The sequence below is a fragment of the Rousettus aegyptiacus genome, unplaced genomic scaffold (assembly GCF_014176215.1).
Source record: "Rousettus aegyptiacus isolate mRouAeg1 unplaced genomic scaffold, mRouAeg1.p scaffold_m13_p_8, whole genome shotgun sequence".
Classification (NCBI taxonomy): Eukaryota; Metazoa; Chordata; class Mammalia; order Chiroptera; family Pteropodidae; genus Rousettus; species Rousettus aegyptiacus.
Genome location: NW_023416311.1, coordinates 14,862,632 through 14,886,314, shown reverse-complemented (window position 1 = coordinate 14,886,314; position 23,683 = coordinate 14,862,632). Strand labels below are relative to the sequence as shown.

At 50.9% G+C, this 23,683-nt stretch overlaps 1 long non-coding RNA gene across 5 annotated transcripts; it reads left to right on the top strand.

Moving 5' to 3' along the window:
- Positions 1-888: 888 nt before the first annotated feature.
- LOC118606820 lies at positions 889-23,582 on the top strand. Of its 5 annotated transcripts, XR_004952650.1 has the most exons (3): positions 1,247-2,071; positions 6,442-6,608; positions 18,693-23,582. It is a non-coding gene; the product is annotated as an uncharacterized LOC118606820 (long non-coding RNA). The 5 variants fall into 5 exon arrangements; XR_004952646.1 differs by lacking the exons at positions 1,247-2,071; positions 6,442-6,608 and adding an exon at positions 889-1,001; XR_004952649.1 differs by lacking the exon at positions 6,442-6,608 and having other exon boundaries at positions 1,262-2,071.
- Positions 23,583-23,683: the final 101 nt, after the last annotated feature.

Here is a 23,683-nt window from a genome sequence, read left to right as displayed (position 1 = left end):
ATCTAATAATTGTGGCCAATGAGGAATGGTTCGTTTATTTTATTGTTACATCTTTATTGTCTAAATTGTTATTTATAAAAATAAGTGGGTATTTCTTTTGAAAATAGATAAAAGATTATTTTAAAATATGCAAACTTTCAGGTAACAGAGATGATTCTAATTTTGTCTAAAGAACATCACCATAGCACAATGGGAATGTACTTAATGCCACTGAACTGTACACTTTGGATAAGGTGGTAAATTTTATGTGTTTTCCCACAATTAAGAAAAACCACCATCATCATCGATAACTACAAAAAAATTGAGCGTCATCATCATCATCAGGTACAAAACAAAACTTATAAGCAAAAGAAGATTCTGAAGGTGTCCCTGGGACTATTAGACTGGATGAGATAAGATTTTCTGCCTCATGAATATGCCTTGATAGCTTAAATTTCTTACCGTCAACACTACTTAGGTTTATACCTCGTAAAATTTGGTCTCTCAGTGTTTACGTAGAGCACAGCTTCTGAGTCCGAGCCTCGGGTTGCGGTCCAGCCCCGCCTCAGCTCCGGCTGTGACCTTGGTCCGCTCAACTCCTGCTAGCCTCAGTTTCACGGTTCCGGAGTTTGAATGACAGCTCGCTCCGCCCCTGCACTATGACCCTAAAACTGGCTCGAGTGAATTCCTCCCGCCTCAGGACGAGACCAGGCAGCTCCCGCCCGATGGGCCTCAACCCGAAAATGCGGCTTGGGGGCGCCCGCGGGGCGATGAGAACAGCGGCGCAGCGACCTCGGGATCTGTCAGTGGGCGCAGGCGGAGGCGGCGGTGTGGCGGAAGTCCCGCCCAGACCGCGCGGGGGCGGGGCGAGGCGTGGCAGGGGGCGGAGAACAGCGGGGCGGGGCGAGAACTCGAACGCGGGCTCAGATGCCGCGAGAAGGACACTGATGAGCCGCGTAGTCGCGCGGAGCTGCGGGCGCCCAACCGACGCGGGACTCATGGCCAGAACCACCAGCCAGCTGGTGAGTACGACGCGGCCTCCCACGCGCGCCGGCTCGTCACCCCTCAGCGCGGCTAACGTCCGGGCCCGGCGAGGCGGGGCGGCCCGGGTTTCCGAGGGCCGGGCAGTGCCTCACCTGGGGCCGGGAGGCCAGGCCGAGGACCGCGGGCGCCGTGCGGACGTCGCTGAGCCTCCAGAGAGAGGGGGCCCGATGCGGCGGGTGCGGCCCGGGCGGGGGCGCTGACAGGCGCGCAGAGGTGGGGGAGACGAGGAGATGTCACCGGCCTGTCGCGGTGGAAGTATTTGGAAAGTTTGTTGTTGGCGCTGCGCGGCGCGGCCTGGAGCCTCCGGGGTTACCTTAGGTTCTGTCTTCAGAAGAACAGCCCAGGGCCTTCATCTGTAACCGGGTCCTGGTGCCTCCGCCCGCAGCAGAAACAGGGGGTGCGAGCTCTTGCTCGAAGCACCTGATGCTTCGGGCCTTCTAAATGGAGCCTGAGACACTCTTCTCTCGGATCGGCGGTTGCTTTTCCTGCCTAGAGGCTGCTCTAGGGCAGAGGTGTCGGTGCTGTAGGAAGCGCCTAGGCGGCTGGGCTGGAACCCACCGCGGAGGGGAAAGGAGTGTGACAAGGATGAGGGATTTTTAGGGGAAAAGAAAAGGGAAAAACACTTGTTAGGGAAATATTATGCTAAAAGAATCGCTAGTGTTTTTATGCTCTGGATTCTTGGGAGGATGGGTTAGGGTTTTACCTTGTAAGCGAATGTGAAGTGGGTGATGGAAGGCCGTCTAGACAGCTTGTGAAGTTTGGTTCAAAAAGTAAATTCCTTCTATGATGGAAGATCCATTAAATATACTTGATCTCTTATTTTCCAGCATACAGCTTTGGGTAGCTGTTCTTAATCTCTTCTGGGGGTCATGAGCCCCTTTGAGAATCCGATAGGAGGTATGAGTCCTGTCCTGAGAAAAAGGCACAGCTACATCGAAATTACTTCAGGAAGCTCTTGAACGTTCTGTGGCTCACTTTGAACTTCAGGTTAAGAACTCCAAAGTCTAGGAGAAGGAGGATCTGTTCAATTGAGAAAAATGAGTGAAAGGTAAAAGGAATGTATTTGACTATTGTGACATGTGTGACTCTATCATGGAGTGCCGGGGCTAACGTGCAAAACATGAATTAGGAGGCTTGGCGGAGCTCAGAGGAGGCCGAGACTCATGATCCTGGATGTTTATAGAATGAACTTTTGCACAGTGATGCTCTTGCAATGCAAGGTGTGTACTTTGATGGATTCCATTGGAAGAGGAAGAGAGCACATTTTCTAAACATAGTCTTGGTAGTTCCTTGGGATGGACATTTGACATCTGGAGTTTACTTTGTATGAGGCAGCTTTTAACTGCAGAAATTCTGGGATCCAATGAGAAAAAATGAATTACAGATAAAGGCTAGCGGTCCCATCATGAAGTGAGAAGGATGGGGTTTTTGGGTCTTGAGCTAAATTCCTCCACGTTTTCGTATGTGAGAATATGCCACATTTCTCATCAGTAGTGGCAGAAGTGTCCCTAATTTGGCTTTTTCACCTGAATAAGATAGGTTTGTGGGGTTCGAGTGAGTTTCATTCAAGTCTAGTATTTTAAGGTGGCACTGTATGAGAATCCCCTGTCCCAGTCAGTGATAGTTTTGCCATTTCTTGAAGTGTGTACAGCCAACAGGGGGAGCAGTGTGAGCTGTGAAGTTTGAAAATTAGCTAGCCCAGCTTCATAGTAAGGTAGGCTACAGGCTGTAATACCATTGATTGGGCACTTCCTTTAAAAGGCAGGCAGAGAGGCTTGGCTGGATAGCTTACACTTGTTGCTTCGCTACTGTCAGCTGTGCTGTGAGGTAGGTGTTCCCATTTTACAGGTGTGGAAACTGAGATGCAGAGAGGTTAAGTACCTGCCTGGTAACTAGAATGTATTCGAGCGATGGCAGAGGCCTGGGTGCAACTCTGCCGTCACACGAGGAGTGCCCAGAGGGACGGTCTCCTGGGCAGGTCAGTGCAGGACTCAGTCTAGGGAAGTCCTCAGTGCCAGTGCCCACGATGACTTCCCTGGGGTTGCGCCTGAATGTCCTGACTGTGCTGGAGGCAGGAGGGACATCTTCACATGGAAGGACAGCCTGCTTATTTATTTCCTTGGGCAGATGGCTGAACTGTGTGACCCTTGGAGCCTGTTTCAGCCTCACGCTGTCAGAAAGCAGCTGTTTGGAAAGAGGCGCTGGTTCATCCTCATTGAAGGCTGATATTCTGAACGGATGAGGCTTGGAATCCTCCCTTTGGGAAAGAGAACTGTGCGATGATTGTGTTAAAGGCAAAATTGGCGATGAGAGAGTGGCTCCCTGCAGCTCCAGGGTGGCTGTGTTGGCAAAGGGGGCTGCATCTGTGTGCGCAGGTAGCGAGGAAAGCAGAGAACATGCAAAGAAGTGGGTTCTGATTTTCACTCTCTCTTCCGGGGAGCTCCTCCTCATGTGGCTTTCTGCAATGTGATGTAGTTCTGCCCCCGTGACGCCCCTACAGCAGTTACGGAGCTGAGTCCAGAGCTGGGGAGGTGAGGTCCCCATGCTAATGCGAGATGAGAGTGTAGGTTCTACTCTTCTGCCATGTGTCTCCTCAGAGGCATCAGTCACAGCAGCAGTCTGTAGCGATGAGGGGCCTGAAAAGAGGCGTGGGGCAGTTCGTTAAAGCAGGTCTGGGCCTCTAGGCTGCCTTTAGCAGAGTGCGGGGTGGAGGAAAAGGTGACTCTTGAGTGTGCCCCCTTGATATTGTGTCCTTATTCCCTGAGACACCTGATGAGAGGTTTGGGTGGGTGAGGAAAGGCGTGATGAACTGAGAAGTGCTGTAAAGATGAGGGGAGCTAGCAAGGTTCGTCGCTTTCGAGTTGATGACGTGCGGAGAGCCTTCCCTGGCGCTCTACGTTGCCCCGTCTTGAGGGGTGTCTTGTGTGGAAATGGACATTGATTAGAGCTCAGAGCCACTGCTGAGGACGCTGGATGCAGAAATGAATCCCTCAGCAGGTGCGAGGCCTAGGGCCCATTTTTGCCAGGTCTTGCCTTCCTTGTGATGACAGCTGGCCGTAGGGGTGTGGAGCAGAGCGCAGTTGTTTTGAAGGCAAGTTCAAAGGGCAGATCACCGGGGAGGAAGTGCCGGTATGGAAGCTAAGTTTTGGACAAGTACCACTCAAGCCTTTTCAGTAGTGCATTCTTCTGTAACCAGATCACATTTTTTACTAGTTCAGTGTGACACCAGATCCTTGAAACAGATCGTTTGGATATTGAGAACCTGGTATGTATCCTATCTAGCCGAATAAACAGGCAGAGTGCATTTCCGTGAAATTTGTGGGGAACGTGTTTTGATGCTAATGTCTTAGAGGAGAAAGGCCTGTTGGGTTCACGATGGTTCTTGGAATCTGTTTTCAGTGCTTGATGTTGCACGAAATCCATCTCCATCCTTTTAGTCTAGAAAATGTTCCTGATTTAGACAAATTTTTACTCCAAGAAATTCCAAGTTGTTCTGAGTGTGTCAAGAGGGAAAGAGATTGTTACAAAGGATCTGCGTCTGTGGGCTTGAACTCTCTCATCAAAGCAACCGAGCCAAGTTTCTGTTTAAATAGATTACACACACAGTTTCACAGAAGCGAGAACTGACAGCACTGCAAACTGTGAGTGTGTAAAAGATGGACAAGTCTGACATTAGCAGACTGTGCCTGGGAGCACGACCTATCGAAGGAAAAACAAGTGTGCTTTCCATCTGGAGTGTTGGTGAGGGGCCCGATGAAGGTGGTGGTTACATAGTTCCTGGTGGCCCAGTGACCTCCTCCATCCACAGACAGGATCGCGTGCCCTCTGTACCGTCCACGAGCTTTAAATCAGCTTGCAGCCCGTAGGGGATCAAAACGTTTACAGGCATGGTTCGTTGCCAGGAATTTAGTTCCCGAGGTCCGTGTCTTCTGCGTGTTTGTGGAGCGGGTGGCAGGCCTGCCCATGTTGGAGAGGGCCGATGAGAGGTCGTGTGCCGACGGCTGCATGTGTGTCTCCAGCCGTATTTCCTTCGGAATTCATGCAGCTGAGAGCTCAGCTTTTACAATGAATCCATTGTTAATGTTTCGTTCTCTAACCTGTTTTTCTCTTTCGGAATTAATTTTACTGCAGCAGGAGTTGTATCTCAAAAGCGACGGCTGTATATTAGATGCTGTCAGAGAAGGCTGATAAGATTTGTGGGGAAGCTCAAAGCCTCACTCATGTTTCATAGAGTCCTTTGACTTGCAGTGGAAACCTGTGGGAAAGGGGCCAGGAGTTAACTTTTCTCCTTCCATGTTTCTGGGAAATTGGGAGGACAGGGCCTGTAGTGGACGTGAGAACATTGCTTCACCCAGGAGAAAAGGTGTACCTTGTAGACCTTGCTCTTGAACCCCATCTGAATAGCGGTGGGTGTGCCGGGTGGTAGCATGGCTGTGGATATGTCCTTCAGTGAAGAAAACAGTTATATCTGGAGGGGGTCGGCCACACTGCCTTCTCATCATGCAGTCTGGCGTGGAGGGCCTGAAAACATTGGCACATGCTCTTCCTAGTTCCCTCTTTTCTGGAGACTGAGGAAATGAGGGTTTGCTAGTGGGTCTCCAGGTTCCAGCACTCCTGTGACTTCCCCCTACCTCCCAGGCCTGTCACTTTGCTTCTCTGCAGTGAGGGTTCCTCCTCTGACTCCCCTGCTATGAGGCCTCCCTTCCCAGCCTGCAGAGCCCAGGACAGTGTCCAGGATGTTCTTGGCTGCCAGGTTCTCTACTTTAGGTCCTTCCTCCTTGCCTGAAGAAATTCCCCTCAGTGGAAACGCCCACCCTATGGTGGCTGCGAAGCCTTTTCTGACCAAGCAGCTTCTTCGTGTCCCCCACCCCTGGTCTGCACCTGGTTTTGTTGTATGTTCAGTGTTCTGTTTCTTTAAAACAGTTTCTGCATCTGGTTACGTCCTTGTCTTTCTAAACCTTGAGTCTCTAGAAGCTTCTCTTACTCCTTTGCACGTGTTCTCCTCCTGGTTCTTATACCTGGGCTTCCTGTGCTGTATTGTCACATGACCGTCTTATCATTTTTGCTGTTTGTTAACAAGACTCCTGCATCTTGCATGTGCATTCTGACTCTTGTGCATTCAGAGCTGTATGTTTGAAGGGTGCAGGGCCTGATCCTATACTGTCGTCTATTCAATGCCCAACACGACAGCATTCCAAACTAGGAAGAAGTCAGGGGATTAAAAACATGGACTTATGTTCCACTTCTTCATTGTCTAAGGAAATCAATTTACTTTGACTGAATTCGTTTATTTTAAAATCGCAATATAAAGAAATATATTTTAAAAGGGGGATAGTTTTTTTCTGTATGTGTGTTATACAACCCACCTGACCCTAGAAAGGTCATATTTTGAAGCCATTGGTTCCTTTTTTGTTGCAGCCCTTCCTGGGAAGTTTTGGATTAAATGTTGGTTTACGTCTGGATCAGCCAAATGGCACTGCCACTGCCACGGCATGCGAGGCCTGCCGTGGACCATGGAGTTCCTAAGCTGTAGAAGCGGCAGCGTGGGTGATGCGGATCCTGCTCCGGAGGCCGCCCCTCCCCAGGTAGTTGTTTTCCCATCAGGAGGACTGTTGCTTGAAGGTCGCTGAGGACCTGATGACCCTTGCAATTTCTGTGACCAGAAGCCAAGCTGCTTTTCCTTGGTGATGGGGGGACTGTGGAGGAAACGGTCCCCCTCCTCCGTGGTCCCTTTGGCACACCTTTCTTTGCCACTTTAGGCAAGATTAGTGAGGGCTTTTCCCAGGCTTTTGCTCAACTTTTCTCTAATTTCTAAGAGTGTCCTGTCCCAAGAGGGGCATATGTTCCTTGGGTGGGTGGTCGAGTGCAGCTAAGGACAGCGCCACTGCTGCACCCCCAGGTGTGAGGCCCCAGGTGCCAGAGGCACCACCTTCTTGAGGCCCCACCTGCTGGTGGTGTGGGGAGATCTCAGCACCTTTCTCTGAGTAGTCGACCTAGTCTCCGGATTGCCCACCACGCACCTATCACAGATGCACAGTGAGTGAGCATGGTGAATGAGAGAGCCAGCAGCCTAGGAAGAGGGCAGGAGCGCATGGGAGCGTGCTGGCAGTGGCTGTCAGATGGTGCCGCCTGGACTTCCTTTGGGAAATGATGGGAACAGCCCAGTCTTTGGGAAAACTGCCTGCCCCAGCATTGCCTCTGCTCAGCCGTGTACTTAGGATCTGGGGAGACACAGCAGCCAGACCCTGGGGAAGCAGGTAAGTTAGCAAGCTAACTTCCTTAGCAAGGTAAGAAGCTTGAGACCTGCACATTTTGGAGGTCCTGTCATTATTAACTGGCTTTTTTCCCTTGAGGGTGAGCATTTAGTCCGTATGACTTAGGCTGGACAGGAGGCTGAGAGAAGAAACTGTTTCCTCGGTGCACAAGCTCAGCATTTACTGCCTTCTTGTTTTTCCATTGTTAGCTCATTTTTCCTTCCTGCACTGTAGCATTCTTCAGTCATGGGTTTTTCTCATTGGTCAAAATTATAGCTCTACTGATTGTATGCACGTAGCTGGTTATTATCAGATACATAGTCGTAAAGGTACGCATCTAAATATAGATTTTATTCTGAATGCATTTCATTCTGATTCCTAAAAAAAAAAAAAAAGAAAAAAAGAATCAAGTCATAATCTAAATTTTCTCTCTCTTTAAAAAAGAAAAGAAAATTTTAGGAAACTTTCCTGCCTAGAAGCTGCTGGCACTTTGTGTCTCTGGGGTGGAAGGGGTTGAGCATGGGCTGGTGGTCACTTTAGAAGAGGCTTCAACAGAGCAGGGGTCCAGAGTCGAGGCCTGAAGGAATCCTTAGGTGTTAAAGGCTGAACCTGTAGCTTGATGGGTGGGTGACAGCCTGTATGTGCTCCCACTCCTCCGTGAGCCCCCCTGACCACTGCCCTGCTCCAGAGGCTGAAAGGAAACTATCAATAGCATGGCCATTGCAACGGGTGCCTGAAGGGGAGGGCAGTGCCTTGCCGGGAGGTGCGGCTGACCTTTGTGGGACTGCTCCAGAGAGGAGCCAGAAGCCCAGAGTGCACCTGGCAGGGCACCCAAAGGTCAGGGGAACAGGGAAGTGGCTAAGTGTAGAGGAAGTTCCAGGAGGGAGGCACTTCCCCATCCTGGGAGGACCCGGCAGTCTGTGCCTGGCTGGTGCTCTCACAGGGAGACCCGCCTGCTCTGCTTCAAACATGGAGGCCTTTTGGACAGTGCTAGCTGAAGAAGGTGGGGGTATTAGGCAATTTATACTAACCCTTTTCTGTGTTTGGTTTTCTTCCTTTCATGTGTCTTATTTCCTTCAGTAGCCCTATGTTTTTCAAATTCGTGTAATGACAGAATGTGCTCAGAGATTTTAAATTTGCTTGAATCTATGAAAATTACCTCCAAACTTATTTTTGCTATAATTGCCAAGAAACTTGATTTAGGAATAATCTTAGATATAGCGAGAAATTCTAAAGACAACACAGGGTTCGCATCATACCATCCCCACTTCTCTCATGTTAACACCTGTACAGCCATACCGCATCTGTCAAAACGAAGAAATTGATGTGGGTACCACACTACGAACTAAACTGCAAACTTGTGTGGGATTCGCATGTTTCCCCCAATGTTCTCTTTTCTGATCTAGGATTTCATCCAGGGATCTCATTGCATTTAGTCATCGTGCCCCTTAGTCTCCTCTGGCCTAGGACAATTTCAGTCTTTCCTTGCTTTTCATGAACTTGAAGCTTTGGAAGAGTAGTGGTCACGTATTTCGTGGACCGTCCCCCAGTCTGGGTTTGTCTGATGTATTTTGCTGACAGGGCTGGAATTATGGGCTCAGGAAGAACATCAGGGAGGTGGAGCATCCTGTCAGGGGTGCCCGACGCCCACCGACTGTCACTGTTGAGGTGAAAGAAGATTAGTGCTGATCGACATGTATTAGGCTCAGGACCCTGCTCTGCACTCTGATGCGTGCTGTTTGTGTGTCATAGCATGACCGAGTATTTTTATTCTGGAAGGACCTTCATGCTTCCCCGTTCTAGCTACTTTCTGCAGAAACAGCCACTCCTGGAACCTTTGCAAGGACAAAGATGTACCCAGGTGCAATATGGGCCTCAACTCACTGATAGAGCTGGTTTCCAGTCAGGTGCGGGCCCGTGTCCCTCTGAGCATTTTCCCGTGTGCCCGGTCTCTCGGTGCTTCTGTGCAGGGACAAGGATGGGTTCGATTGAAATGGCTGTGTGAGAGTAGGTCGTCTGCTCTGATATGTCCTCCTCTAGCTTTTTTTCTCTTGGGTGAAGCTACAGTGTTGTTTATTGTCCTGAGGACCTTTACCTTAAGTCACAGACTAATCTGTGGGTTGTTACTTTGAGGCTATTAGATTGAACCAAGAACAGAGTTTCTTCTAGCCTGGAACTCAGAAGATGGGCGGTTCAGGAAAGTGATGAGTTTGGTTAGTTTACCTACCCATCTATTGATTCGCCCTACCAACCCGCTTCCCACGCGACCCCAGCAAAAGGGACCAGTAGGGAGAAAGACAGGGCACTGATACAAGCCGAAAGCACTTTGGAGGAAATGATGGTGATGGCTCCTGGCAGTGGGCAAATAGGTCTCAGGGCGTCGAGGGCCCATCCCAGGACTCTGGCCAGTCTGCAATCACTTGTCAGGCGCTCGGAGTTGGCTAAGGCAAGGCGAAATAAAGTCTGTCCCAGCTGTCCGCCCCCCCTTTTCTTCCCTCTCCTTTCCTCGTTTCTGGTAACTGAACTCAAAATTGGTGAGCGGTGGAGGTGTGGATGAACGGGATGCTAGGCAGAATAGAGCTTTCTTGGCCTGCGGACGATATGAAGTTTTACTGTGGGAGTTGGCCGTTAATACTGGGACAAAGTCTCTCTGTCTCATTGACCATCATTGTCCCCAGTAAGAAACTCTTTATTCAGAATTTGCAGACAAGGGGCCCTGGAAGGGAGAACAGCTGTTTATGATGCTGTTTCAGGTGTCAGGACAGGCATTCTTGGTGAGGAAAAAGCTGGGGCTCTCTTCTGTGTTGCCAACTGGGGGAACTGACACTGCTGGGGGCGTTTCTGCCCGATGACATTTATTTAGATGGCCAGTGGCTTTCTGGGGGCTGTTTTTTGTTTTGCTTTGTTTTGTTTTAATCTCATTTCAAGGAGAGAGAAGCTTCTAAGGATTAAAAAAGGAAAGTGTGACCACACTGATCTAACATTTTTCTTACAGGATAATCTGTTAGGGTTATTACAACAGTTGTCCATATCGCTGTGGGTATATGTTTATGTGTGGGTGACAGTGATGGGGGGCGGGAGGGAAAGAGAATCCAGGGTAGCTAAGGACTTAGGGAAGTTCCCACGGGTCCCAGTGCTGTTCTCAAGGATCTTGCCTCTCGCCTGAGGAGGTGCCGTTCCCTCTGGTGTACACAAACCACCGGCTGGTGAGGACATTGTGCAGCTCAGTCCACACTGAGGTTGAAGGACACATACACAGCAGAAGGAGAGGGCAGAGGTACTGGGTCAGTGCGCGTGAGGGGAAGGTGCCGGATGCTGCAGCAGTCGGGACTGGGGGCCACTGAGGATCCCCAGCCCAGCAGAGGAGACCAGAGAGGGGGAGGGCGTGCTAGAGGCCAGGGCTTGGTAGGGCTGGAGCCCCAGAGAAAGGCTCTTATTTCTTTGGAAGTGGCCATGTACTCTAGGTTTTATTTTAGCTTTTGACCTTTAAGTCTTGGAGGCCCAGGGAGGTTTTCTGTAAGGAGACAGAGGCCAGGGTAGGCACCGCATGTGGCATGGTCCGTGTTAGGAGCACAGGCACAGAGGAGCCTGGGCCCCAAAATGCCCTCCCACCACCTTGGCACTCAGTAGCCACTCCAGGTCTGCCCAGTGAGCACAGCATACTTCACAAAGCGCCTTCATGTCTGTTGCTCGCGCCCTGCAGCCCTCAAGGAGTGTGGCGATGTTGTCAGCCTCGTCTAATAGAAGAGTAAATTACGGCTGAGAGAGCGAGCGGCTCACCAGCAGTTACCCCTAGTTTCAGTTATGTCACAGCCGTAGAACTTGGGTCCTCGGTTTGGCTTCTCCGCCACAGTTGTTCTTCCTCGTGAAAGTCTGGGGTGCAGGGGAGGCAGCAGATCCTGCTGTCCCGCCCTCTACCTGGTTTTCTGTGCTGGGCCCAGCTTCGTAGGATTTGTTGGGAGGAGCAAGGTTCTTAACCAGAGTGTTCTAAGCCAGTGAGCACAGCTGACCTGAGAGCAGTGTCCCTTTGGGGATGAGCTGGTCAGAGTTGGTGGCAGCCTCCCACCCCTTTATGCAGGGTCCTAGAGGGAGAAGTTCCCGAGTCTGGGGTGCGTTCAGGGCTCCAGAGTCCACTCTGCCCTGGCGGCACTTAAAGACATCTTAGCTTTTTGAGTTGGGGATCGTTTCTCTTGCTGGCTGGAGCCTTAAGCTGCGTGGACAGCATCTTGACCATACAGGGCCCTGGTTTTTTTATCTCGATTCTCTGCTGGCGTGATAGGGAGCGTCGCCTTCCTATATCGTTCAGTCTGACTCACAGTTCAAAGTCAGCCTCCTGATACAGGATGTATTTAATTCACATTTGCTCACAGGTGAATAAACGGCATGTGGTAAGGGCTTGAAGGCCTTATTTTATCATCTGATAAAATAAGGCAGAGAAGCTGTGACCATATCTTCTGTGTTAAATGTGAAAGTGTTCTTAGAAAGCCCCCTCCTGCTTAGCTTGAGTGTTTTTGTGTAGATTAACTCTTTAAAGCTTGGGGCGTTCCTGTTCTCCTTATCTCTGACCAGGAGGTAAAGGGTCTGTGCCACACAGGTGACATAACTTGTTCAAGGTCAGACGGCTGTTGAGGGGCAGAGTACCCATTCTGAGAGTTCCTTCTCTGCTGGTCCCTGTAAGTGTAACTGTCTACCCGGGGCCGCGTTACTCGTTCACACGCCAAAGGTATACACAGCATAGTAACTATTGATTAAGCTTTTGGATCTGTTTATACTTGTGTTAGCCTGGAACTAGAATCTTCTTCAGAAATTTTAAAAACTCATTTTAAGAGCCAAGACATGTTTAATGGCTCCAGTTGGGATTGTTCAAATGTGGGGTGGTAAGCCCCCAGCTTTGAATCCTTGGTCTTGGTGCAGATGAAAGGGCTCCGCCTCAGGTGAAAGATGTTCCTCATCGCAGGGACCCTGAATCTAGCTTCAAACTCCCCAAGCTCAGTCTTCCTATGAAATCCTTGCTCAAGTTGCATTTTATCTTTCCTAAGTGATAGAGATGCAGGGACAGATAAAGATCCAGGGGGATCCAAGAGGAATATCAGTCAACCCTTTTGCCCCAAAACTTGGCCTTCTGGCGCTGACTCAGACACTGTCTGCTCTTTAGCTAAGTCCCCAGGCTCAGGCAGGATTGGGCATTCGGTAGGTGTTCAGTGACTGGCTGTTGGAGGGATGAATGGAGAAATCATTTGTCATCGTCGAGTGTTTTAAACTCCATTTCAAAACAGAGGAGGAAAACCATGAGTCTTCCATCCTAACACAACCCCTTCAAACTCTTTTGGAGGAGAAAGCTCTTGTTGAGCTGGTGTTACTCCCTTTGTAGGGAGCCCTGGGAAGCCGCCCCTGGCCGCCTGCCGTGGCTTCTGCCCCGGGCACCTGCAGTGGCCTAACGAAACCTGGGCCTGTTGTCGCACCTCTCCACTTCCTCTCTGCCCAGTGCAACTCTGTCATGCTGCCCGGTAATTAAGGACTGCAGGGTGTGCTTCAAGAACATATGGCTCTGTACCTTAAAAAGCAGCTTTCGTCTACCTGGCAGTTAGTCTCCTGAGGGTTAGGGAAGCTTTTGTCTGTAAAGTGTCTGGCGAGGTGTCTGCTTTGCGAGACTCGATGGCAGGGGGAAAAGAAAGCCAGGGGTCATTCGTTTCCTTTGCCCCAGATTCACTTGCATTTTAATATATTTGTCAATCAAATGTCTGTTAACTTTAGCAGCTCTGAATGTTGGATACTGGATGTTTTGATGCCGATGTTTTCCTAACTCTTAGTGGCTAAGCAAGGTACTACATAGTTAAATTGAGCCATGATATGCTTTTGGTGGGTACGCAAATGTAATTTTCCCTTGAGAGTTTCTACTTGTAAGAGGAAGCTGCTGAACTCAGTACCGAAAAAGGCAAAGAAGTTGAGACTCTTAAGGTCTCACATACAAACCGTGTGAAACAAATTGAAGCCAACAGAAAATGCCCCGTTTGCACGTGGACTATATTTTTACATTTCGTTTCTGAAGTCAGTGGCTTAAAACTTGGGATTGGCTTCCTATCAGAGATGCTGTTGCGAAGGGCTGACTGTAGTCCTGGCCGAAACCCCAAAACCTTGCGTGCCTGCCCTGCAAAGGTGGGCGAGCACAGCAGGCGGCATTCCCACTTACCTGTTCGCCACAACACACTGACAGGTATAGGAGGTTTACGGTGAGTGGAGATGTGGGGACATGGCGAGACCCACTTTTCCGGAGAGCCCAAAGGCGCCGATGTCGATGGCTGAGTCTCCTAGTCAAGTTCATTGAGAACAGCCATCCTTCCCTGTTCTCGGTAGGGCAGTGCCAAGGGCACGCATTCCCCTGTTCTCAGCAGCGATGCGGTTATGGAAGCTTGTCCTGTTGGTGCACAGGAGGTAGGAGAGGGAAGTACAGAAGGGGCCCCATCCTGAGAGGTGAGGTGGGGTCTCATACTGAGAAGCGAAGGGGGAAGAATGGGGTCTGGGGCACAGCCTGTGGGAGGATCCTGGAGGGAAAGGAGTGGCGTTGATGTGGGACTTTGGCCACTGGGAGCCACGGGGGTGAGGGCACTGGTGTGAAGCTGTTCTCTAGGCAGGCCACAGCTCCCAGCCTTCCCTTGGGTGTTAGGCACTAGGATTTGGGGTGCGGCGGGGGGTGTGTGCGTGTGTGTTTAGGAGAGGCCTGCGATCATGATTCTCGTGGTGACTTGGTGTCTGCAGGACCGGGCAGAGGGCCACGTTGGCGAGTACGTCTCTGTGACCAGCTCCATTTCATGAGGGAGACAGATGATGGACAGGCGCACCTAGGTTTTTGTTGCTTCGCGTTTCTCCAGAGATCGAAATTTCAGAAGCTATTGAGTAACCATAAGTATTTACTTACCATAATTTTGGGTCACTAAGTGGGTGGCCAGCTGATTGGGCTGTGCCGGGAGGGAATGACTCACCTGCCAGCCCCGGGATGCCTGGGCTCCCTGGGCTGTGCTGCCCCCGCAGGGTGAGGTGGCAGGGCGGAAGGAGTGCCCCGGGAGCTTGACCAGCCCCCCGCCCCCCCCCCCCCCCACACACGTGGCTGCTGGTCAGCAGGTGTCCTTCGGATCCTGGCTGTTCGTGCAGCTTAATCACTGCCTCAGAATGTTAAAGAATTAGCCCTTTAGGGGAACATCTGTGGTACAAAGAAACTTCTGGACCTTCACAGTGGAAGAGGGCTTTTTTCTCTGGCCTTTCACTTCACAGTTGATGCTTTAAGCATGCTTTACAAGGTAAAGTTGTGGCCATCATTTTCTTTAACTGCAGAAGTAAAATTATGAAAATACCTGCACCAGTGTGTTAGGCCCAGGAAGGGAAAGCACGAGCACCGCGTCCACCCTTCTTGTAAACACGTCGTCAGGCAGAGGCCCTGAGACTGGTCTTGGGCTGAGGCGCTTGGCTGGCGAGTGTGGCCGAGGCAGGAAGGAAGTCGCAGAATTTCACCAAGGAGGGAGGCTACCCCTGAGGAGTTCCTGTGTCATGGCACCCAGAAGGCTGGTGCGCAGGGGACACTGCTGGGACGATTTTGGAGCGGCAGTGGTCTGTCTGATGGATGGCCAGCATCTCGGAGCCTAGGGCTGATGCTGGACAGTACCTCCTTGGTTAGGCTGACATCAGACTCTGGTGCAGGAGGCGCCTGAGTCCTCGTGGGCAGCCCTGTTTCTCAGGCTCCCAGTCCTGTGGTTAGAGGTGCCGAGAAGGAGCGTTTTGGGATGTCAAGGTCCCTGCCAGGGGTTTTGTCTGGAGGTGGCCTGTGCCGTGGGCCAAGCGTGGCGGCTGTGAGTCTAGAGCTGCTCCTGCCTCGAGTCCTTCGCACGGGCCAGTCTTCTGCCAGGAAGGCTGCCTCCAGGTGTCTTGGGTTTTCACCACCTGCCTGGGTCCTTGCTCCAGTGTCACTTTCCCAGAGAGGGCCTCTCTGATGGACTGAATTTGCACCACTCCATGCCAGATACCCATGTCTGCCTTCCCTGCTGTATTTTCCTCAGCAGTTATCACCACCCGACACACTGTAATGTGTGTCTGGGTTTTGTTTGTGAGGGGATCGAGCTGCCCCACTAGAATGTGGATTTCTTGAGGGCACGGGCTCGGTTTTGGTCTTCAGTCTCTCCAGTGACCGGCAGCACGGGTGGCACAAAGTAGGTGCTCAGTGAACCTGTGTCGAGGAAGTGGCTGAAGCAGCGTGGTTTTGAGCTCTGTGCATTTGCCTCAAATCACTGAGGCTGCCGTGAGGTGCTGATGGAGCCCCTGCCGTTTCACATCAAGCGTGTGATGGAAAAGCAGGTGTGTCTGACGTCAGTGCTTCGTGCCACGTCCAAACTCCAGAGTTCTTTCTCTTCTTCACTTGGATGTTGACTTCAGAATGGCTGGTCCTTCTTTCTGACTCATGAAGGCTGCTCCCCTCTGACTCTGAAACATTAGGGGAAAGTGAAACTATGAAACGCATGATGCGTGATGAGCTCTTATTACATTCACTTTCTGTACGTGAATGTACTCGTCAGCTCACTGTTACCTCACACTCAGCTGGCAGAAAGTCAAATAGGAAAGATCAGATGGGAGAGGGCTCATGTCCACCTCCCTGGTGACAAGGGAACTGAGGCCTCAGGTCAGATGGCAGGCTCAGGGCCACATGACCCATAAGCTGGGCACTGCACTCAGAGCTGAGACTCAGCAGAAGAAAAGGATGTTTATCGAGTGCCAACAGAATGCTGAGCAGCATGAGATACACAAAGGTGACCCAGGCCTACGAAGCCTGGGACGAGGGGATGGGACAGAGGAGGGAAGAGCGGGGGAGTCAGATGGAACTGTGGCACCCATGCCTGGGGTCAGGGGAAGGGGCAGCCGCTGGGCACAGAGGGAACATGGATGGAGATCCCGGACAGGGCACAGGGGAATTGGCACTGTGCTGGGTCTCAAAATGTGAAGCTGATCCGGAGAACCGGAGGAAGGAGGAGGCACTCTTGACACACACTGCATGTCCCTTTCTGGGGATCGACAGGCCTGAGTTAGTTAAAGCAATAATTGAGTGACCCCCCCCCCCCGACACACACACAGTTCATGGCTTACCTTAAAAGCCCATATGAATTTAACACTTGAATCCTTGTCCTATTTAATGAGGATTTAATGAGGCTTCACAGTAAGGCTGCAAATGTTTTCCCGAAAACCTCGCAGACGCTCGATCGAACACACCAAATGTTAGAAAGCGTGGGCCGAGACACCTCTAGAGAGAGAGGGGACCAGGGTCCAGGCGTTTAGACCTGGAGAACTGACCACACTGCGAATGACACAGGTGCCAGGGGCCTTGGCACCTCATATGCTTGTGTTGCTAATGAGGAAATAAAGAAAAATACAAAACAGAAATACAGAAAATATAGGAAAAAAAAATTCAAGTCTTAGGCTTACACATGCATGAGCACAGAAAAGACCTCACTGGTATCCACGCTAGCAGCTGGGCGTGACCGAGACGCAGCTGCCGGCACGCTGCACTAATGTCACTTCACGTCACGTTACAAGTCTGCACCAGCAACGAAGGAGACCCCGATGATGTACACTTGGGGAGGCCACACTTACAGCAAGGAACTGGACTAAGACTTAACACCGGCCGGGTAGCGAGACTCATGGTCCCTCTTCTTCCTCCTCTCTCTCTCCGTCCTGCCTGGACTTATGTAACAAGCGTGGACTACATTTATACAGCGGTGAGGTTGAGTTTCTTGTTTTGTAAAACAGCCAGAATTAAATAAGACTGCTTTCTCGACTGATCATTTCCCTCTATTGACCTTCCCCACTTCTCACTGAATTAGCGTTTGACCTACTTGTGAAGTGCTGGCTTTAAAAATATACAGCTACCCTAAAGGCGTAGAAAAGGAAAATGCTGGAGGTGGCTGTGGAATATTTAATGGGAGTGAGCACCCCCCCCCCCCAGTCCACACACCAGGGAGTGGGGAGTGAGGGGAGGCGCATTGATGCCTAGGCTGGCTGAATCCCACTCCAAGTGGGCACAACACACAGGCAAAGCCACTGGTATCCAGCCCTGTTCCTGGACCTAAGGGCTGTAGGGTATGGGGAGGGAGCTGCCAGGTCACAGAGATGATGCCCTGACCACAACCAGGAGGAACATGATGCCCAGTCATTTCTCAGGAGGAGCCCATGGGCAAGGGCAGGGCCAAGCCCATGTCACATGAACTCCTAGGAAACCCCTGACCTGTGGTCCCAAAATGGAGGCAGAGAAGACAACCCTGACTGGGAACAACCAAGTGGGCCCTACACCACACTCGTCTAATCCCACCTAGCACCTTCAGCCCATGTGCTCTGGGATGACCAGTAAGGCACCCGTTCCACTCAATACAGAGCCCCTTAGACCAAGGGTCTCCCAGCCAACGCTGTGCCCAGAAGTAAAACCCAGCCCTTATGTTAAAGGAAGGTACACTGGAGACCCTTGTCCCCAAGGGCACTGAAGAACCAAAGTGACTCCATCTTAGGTATAAGACTCCATCTTAAGCACAGGCCAGTTCCCCGAAAAGCCGCAGAGCCGCAGATAGCGAGACGATCACCCCACACGAGACTCAGCCAATCAGAGCAACTATGGAAAGTAACTCTCCAAATTCCCCGCCTTGTTCCTTGGCGCCATCACCCAGCCAATCCTGCTAAGCGACAAGCTCGTTGTACCAATCCTGTAATGCCAAGACATCGCTCTCCATGCTTACGGTTTTTCCCTTCAAATACCCCTGAGGCCCCATGTTCGGGACCGCCTCCTACTCACTGCTACGTCGGTGTGCGGACAGCGGTCTGGACTCGAGTCTGAAATAAACTCCCTCTTGCTCTTGCATCGGTGTCGGCTTCTTGGTGATTTGTGGAGATACGAGTCGGGGCATAACAGCACTACTCCCTTGATACAACCATGTGGCTTTGAAAGCGACAGTTAGGAACAAAGGTCAAAAATGCCAGGCTCTTGTGTGAGATTCTAAATGGAAAATAATTCTGTAGACGTGTCTCTCTCCAGCTCCATGAGTTCTTTACAGGGCATCTGCACTTGGCTCCTTTTAGTCGCCTTCTGGATTTCGAGAAACACTAGGAAATGGACACAGACCCTACTTTGTTGCAATAGAAATCGAATGGCCGCTGGAGACCTGAAATTAAGAGGGCCGAGTGTCCTGAACTAAATGTGAGATATGTTCTCTGTCAAATTTCCCCCATTGAAATCTAAATGTAAAAGCATAGAATTTTCTGTACACAAACATTCGCAATCAACCTAATTCAAAATACTTCGATTTTACTCTGAAGTTAACTATTTTAACTGTTTCAAATTGACACATAAAACCTTCACTTCTGCATTCTTTTCTGCTTTGTTTCTTACAGTTTCTCAAAGCCCTGACCCAGAGGATATGAATTATAAACAAGGAAATGGACTTCTTCGAGGCACTGGACTCACAGAACAGGGCTGGACCCCAAACAGCACCAAAATGATGCACCGCCTGGTTCCGACAATATTCTTTACACAAGACCCCACAATGTGCTGTGCGCACCCAGAGATCTGGAACCCTCCAGCGCACACAGGCAATAAAGGAAAAGCAAGGGCTCCGGGTGGAAATGGGGGTGCATAGTCAGGCCTTGACCCTCAGTGCTGCCTCTGGCCACCTCCTTTGAAAACAAACCCCCAAGCCCACAGAGCCCTGACCCACAGGCTGCCTTCCTAGCCCCAGAAGGTCGCCCTTCAAAGGTACTTAAAAACAGAATTTAGGATGACACACAGGACTCAAATGAGGCTCACCAGAAGCAAAGGCCCCCACCCGTGAGGCTCCTGACGCTTCAGTGCAACAAACACGCCTCAGGTTCAACTGAAGAGGTGGGGGGGCGGGTGCCGGAGTGTCCCACCAAGCTCCATGAAGAGTGGAGATGGTCCACAGCGCCCTGTTCAGGTGGCATGACTGGGCACTTAGAGAAGACCATCCAAAGGGGAAGGACAGTTGTAAGCAGGATGTCACAGTTGACCTGCCTGCCCCAGTGCCACCTCCCCAGGGAACACTGCTGTGAATACTTATGTCACAAGGCAAGGAAACGTCCACCAGATTTCTCAGGTACTTCCTTTCCTAGAGACGTTCCAGGTACAGAACACCTGCACATAAGTCCCCTACAGGTGCCACACTACCTATTGGAGGTGTGAGTGTGCGTGTTTGTCATAACACTTCTTGCACTGGGAAATCAACTAGAGATGAAAACAGGCAGGCACCATGACCTCTGGGGCAGAAGCGCCAGTCGGAAGGACCCAGGGTCCCTGGCTGTAAATGCCCTGTGGTGGCTCTGCCAGCCTGGGGACGAAGCCTTCTCAGGGCCAGAGTCTCCAGTCCCCTGGGTACCTGGTGCTCAGTGCCTGCAGGCCAGACACTGCAGACAGGACACCAGCCACACCTGGCCCGCTGCTCCCATGAGGCACCTGAGTCCCCCCAACCAGCTGTCCTGACAGCCACCACCTTGCCGGCTCCCAGGTGGCCTCTGCTCTCTTCCTGTCCTGCTGGTGGATCCAGTGCAGAGTCCACCCTTCCTCTGAGCTGAGGTCAAAGGGCAGGCCCGAGGCGCCTCTGTTCCTTCACCCCCTCCATCCTGAGGACTGCCTGGCGTCCAGCACCGCCTGCCTCTCCAGGTCTGAAAAACCTACCTCGGCCTCTCTGTCAGCAGTGAGGGGCTGACCCAGCTCATCCACTCAGAACCATCCCCACCCACCCGAGCCAGACTTGCAAACCCAAGATATGGAAGCTCAACCGCTGAGGAAGCCAGAACCCACCAGAACACAAGGCCAGGAGAGATGCTCGGAGCGCCTGACTCGGATGCCGCCGGATGCTGAGAGCCCATGCCAACAACACACACCACGATGGCACATGAACTCAGGAGCGGTGACATCCCAGTTTCTCGGAAGAAATGTCAGTGGCTGCCCAGGAAGCTGTGCCCCTCCCTGGACATGCTCCGGTGCCTGGAGCAGGACCCCACGCCCCAGCGCTTGTCCTAAGACAGGCCAGGGCTTTGGGTGGAGCATGAAGAGGCAGCACAGGGAACAAGGGAGACGGGAGGACTGGCTCCCACACACGGGGCTCCCTGCTGGCTCTGAGAGGTCTGAGCGGGTACACATGACAGACAGACGGTACCAAAAACCATTCTGAGGGGGGAGATGAAAGCATGCTTGGTACATTGTTCCTAAAAATAAAGTACAGAAGTACAATGAAGACTGCTAAGAGCCTTCTCTATTGACTGCAATGACCAGGCGCCAGGCGGGGCAGGTGTTCCATTCCTCATCTTCCTTAATGTTCACAACTCCTCCACACACAGAGGTACATTGACTACCCTAAGCCACACACAGTAGGCGAAGTTGTGGCTGGAGTCAAAGTCAGTCAGGCCTGAGTCCCTAGTCTCACTGCCACCATGGAAACGCTCCCACCCTCCATTACCCATATCCCACCAACTCCAGACTGGAATGTGCTGGACGCTCTGCAGTCTGGGCAGAGCTGCCCAATCAAGGCCTGGTGAGAGCACCAGTGCTAGGGGTGAGAGGGGGCGGGGCTGGCATCCTGGCCGCCCTGCCTTGGTGCCAAGCAGTCAGCTCCTTAAAGGACATTAAAGACTGCTGGCCCAGTGACTGCTGACCTGGAGCATCCCTGCGAAGGAGCCACGAGCTCTCACTCACAGGTAAAAGCAGCCACAGACAACCTGGCAACGAGCGGGCATGGGCATCTGTGTTCTCCTAAAACTCTATCTGCAAAATCGGGTAGCTGGGCCATTGTTTTCTGACCACCGCTCTAAACTGAGACCACTCACCGTCCTGCTGGAGGACAGCAACTGAAGGCTGCATGTACGGTTGACAGAAAGAGGAACTGCCGTGCAGCTGACACCACTTCTTCCCAGGCCACCCACAGATAGCTGATGGTGGGACAGCTGATGGCCCTTCTCAGGACTTTCCAGCACTGACACCCAGGCAGGCCCGAGGAGGTTCAGGTCCAAGGGGCCTTCAAGTTAGACACCTTGTGAACAGCTGAGCTCAGCATTCACTGGGATCCCGCTCCTGCTGTACTGGGGAGGGGCTGCTCCTAGCATGCACAGAGACCGTTCCCTGAGGTCCCGACAAACCACAGCACTTGGTCAGGGTAAGAACCCGGCTAGTGCCACATCCCCAAGCAAAAAGTGTAAAATGACACGAACCGATGTGTCAGGACACCCACTCACAGCCTCCGACAGGCCGGTGCTGCTTTCGCCACTGCAGAGGATGCTTGTAGGAATTTGGCAAGCTACCCTTTCACCTCTTAGTTACACCGAGCAGAAACTGACCTTTCCACTCCAGTTACCCTCACTTCTCTTGCCAAGCGGCTTAAAAGATCGTACTTTTGCCCACACCCCTGTCACTTAGCTGTCTGTAACAGTTCTTTCACTGACTTTCCAGTCCTGAGACTCTTGCCAGCATCAAGCACGCGCAGACTGAACACAAGTAAAGATCTGCAAGGGGCATGTCATCAGAAGCACACTGATGGTCCCGCCCCTCAAGGACCCATCTGACACCACAGAATCTGCAACCCCGAAGCCAGGACGATGGCCCTGTCAGAGGACAACCTGGAGTGTTCTCCAGGCCCGGCTCAGCTGGAGACCGAACCCCCCTGAAACCCAACTTCATCTGACTGGTGTCCCACCACCAGCAGTCGTATTTCCCGTTGCCCTTTAACTCCTAGAGCATCTCCAACTGAAACACAGGCTGATTCAGCTCTGAACAAAGTCTCACCTGTTCAGCGATGCCTATAAGCCAGGCACCGTGGAATACGAAGAGGCATAACCCAAATGATTCACACCTCGAGTGTTTACAAAGCACTTCTGAGAAGGAGTATTCTATCTAGCCTGTCCATAAGGGAATGCAGAAGAGAAAAATAACCCAGGACAGCTGAAATGAATAATGCAGACACAGCCCCACTGGAGGAAGCCCCGGGAGGAAATGAGAATTCACACTTGGGCTGTATCAAGAGACTGTCATGGCAGCAACGGGCCCAGAGTCAGAACTTGAGACAAGAAGGTAAGGGTTTGAGGGCTTGGGACTAGGTGGGCAGTGGGCCCCAGGCTCAGTCCTGACACAGGGAATATGAAGACTTAGGGGGAGAGGGACCAGTCGTAGCCCAGTTTGCAGCCTCCCTGAGCACCTATCTGTCCACATCTTAAAAAGTACTGCTCCAGAAAACATCCTGTAACTCCACCTCTCCCACATGGCTTCAGAAACTGAACTCCCCACCAGTCTGCATTCATCAGCAAGAGACCACAGGCCCTCTCCCAGTGAACTGCAAACCCATCAGGTTCCTGAGAGGCTCCAGGTCTTTTGTTTCTTCGAACTCCTCCCCCTTACATCTCTCCACCCAACCCTCCGCCCTAGTGCTGCCTCTGGAAGCCCAGGTGCTCAATAAAATACTAGTTAAATCTTCCACCAGGCCTGTGCTTATTATATATGTTATATATATTTGTTAGGTATGCTTTCATTAATCTTAACTAGGTCAGGGCTTGAGATTTTTACGTGTTAATCAGCATCCTGTTTCTCTTACATAGTGTAATTACTAGTGTCCCACTCCAAATAAATACCCCCTCCCCTCCCCCCTCATCCTCAGATTCCTCACTCAATGTTTAATATATTAAGAGAATCTCTGGGGCATTCTTTCCTCAACCAAGTCTGGAAAAAACTAAGAACATGAAGTGTCTTATACATTTTCTCATTTGAAGTAAAACTCTACTACTATGACAATTGTGAATTAGTATTATTCTTTCTGGTAAATTCACATTATCTTTAACTAAAATTAACCCTTATTTACTATCAATTCTTTGAGACAGAAACTGAATCCGCTTCATTACCTTCATGTTCTATATTTTGGTTTTACATTTTGGAAAACAAATGTGTTTAAGTGGATGATGATTTTAAAAAGCAACGACAACGTAGATATAGTCTGATTGATTTACCCTCCCCCAAAAGATTCTTATTACAGTAAAGCATCAATTTTTAAGTAGTCTTGAAACGGTAACTAAATGGATGAGTTAACTGTGTGAGAGCTACAGTTAATCAGCCATGAATCAATTGTTTCAGAGCTGAATATCCAGCCATTGCCTCAAAACAACTCAACAAGGTAATGGAGAATAGCAATTTAAAATATTACTCAACGTACAAAATAGCAATGGCTAGAGTAGAAATGCTAGTAATGACCACCAAGACCCATTGTTTACCAAAAAAAAAAAAAAAAAGTCAAACATACACCCATGCTATAAAAAGAAAATTCCAGCTTATAAAAGCCTATTTCTATCCTGGAGATGACTGTCATTTTCTGGGAGCGCCGGGATCTGAG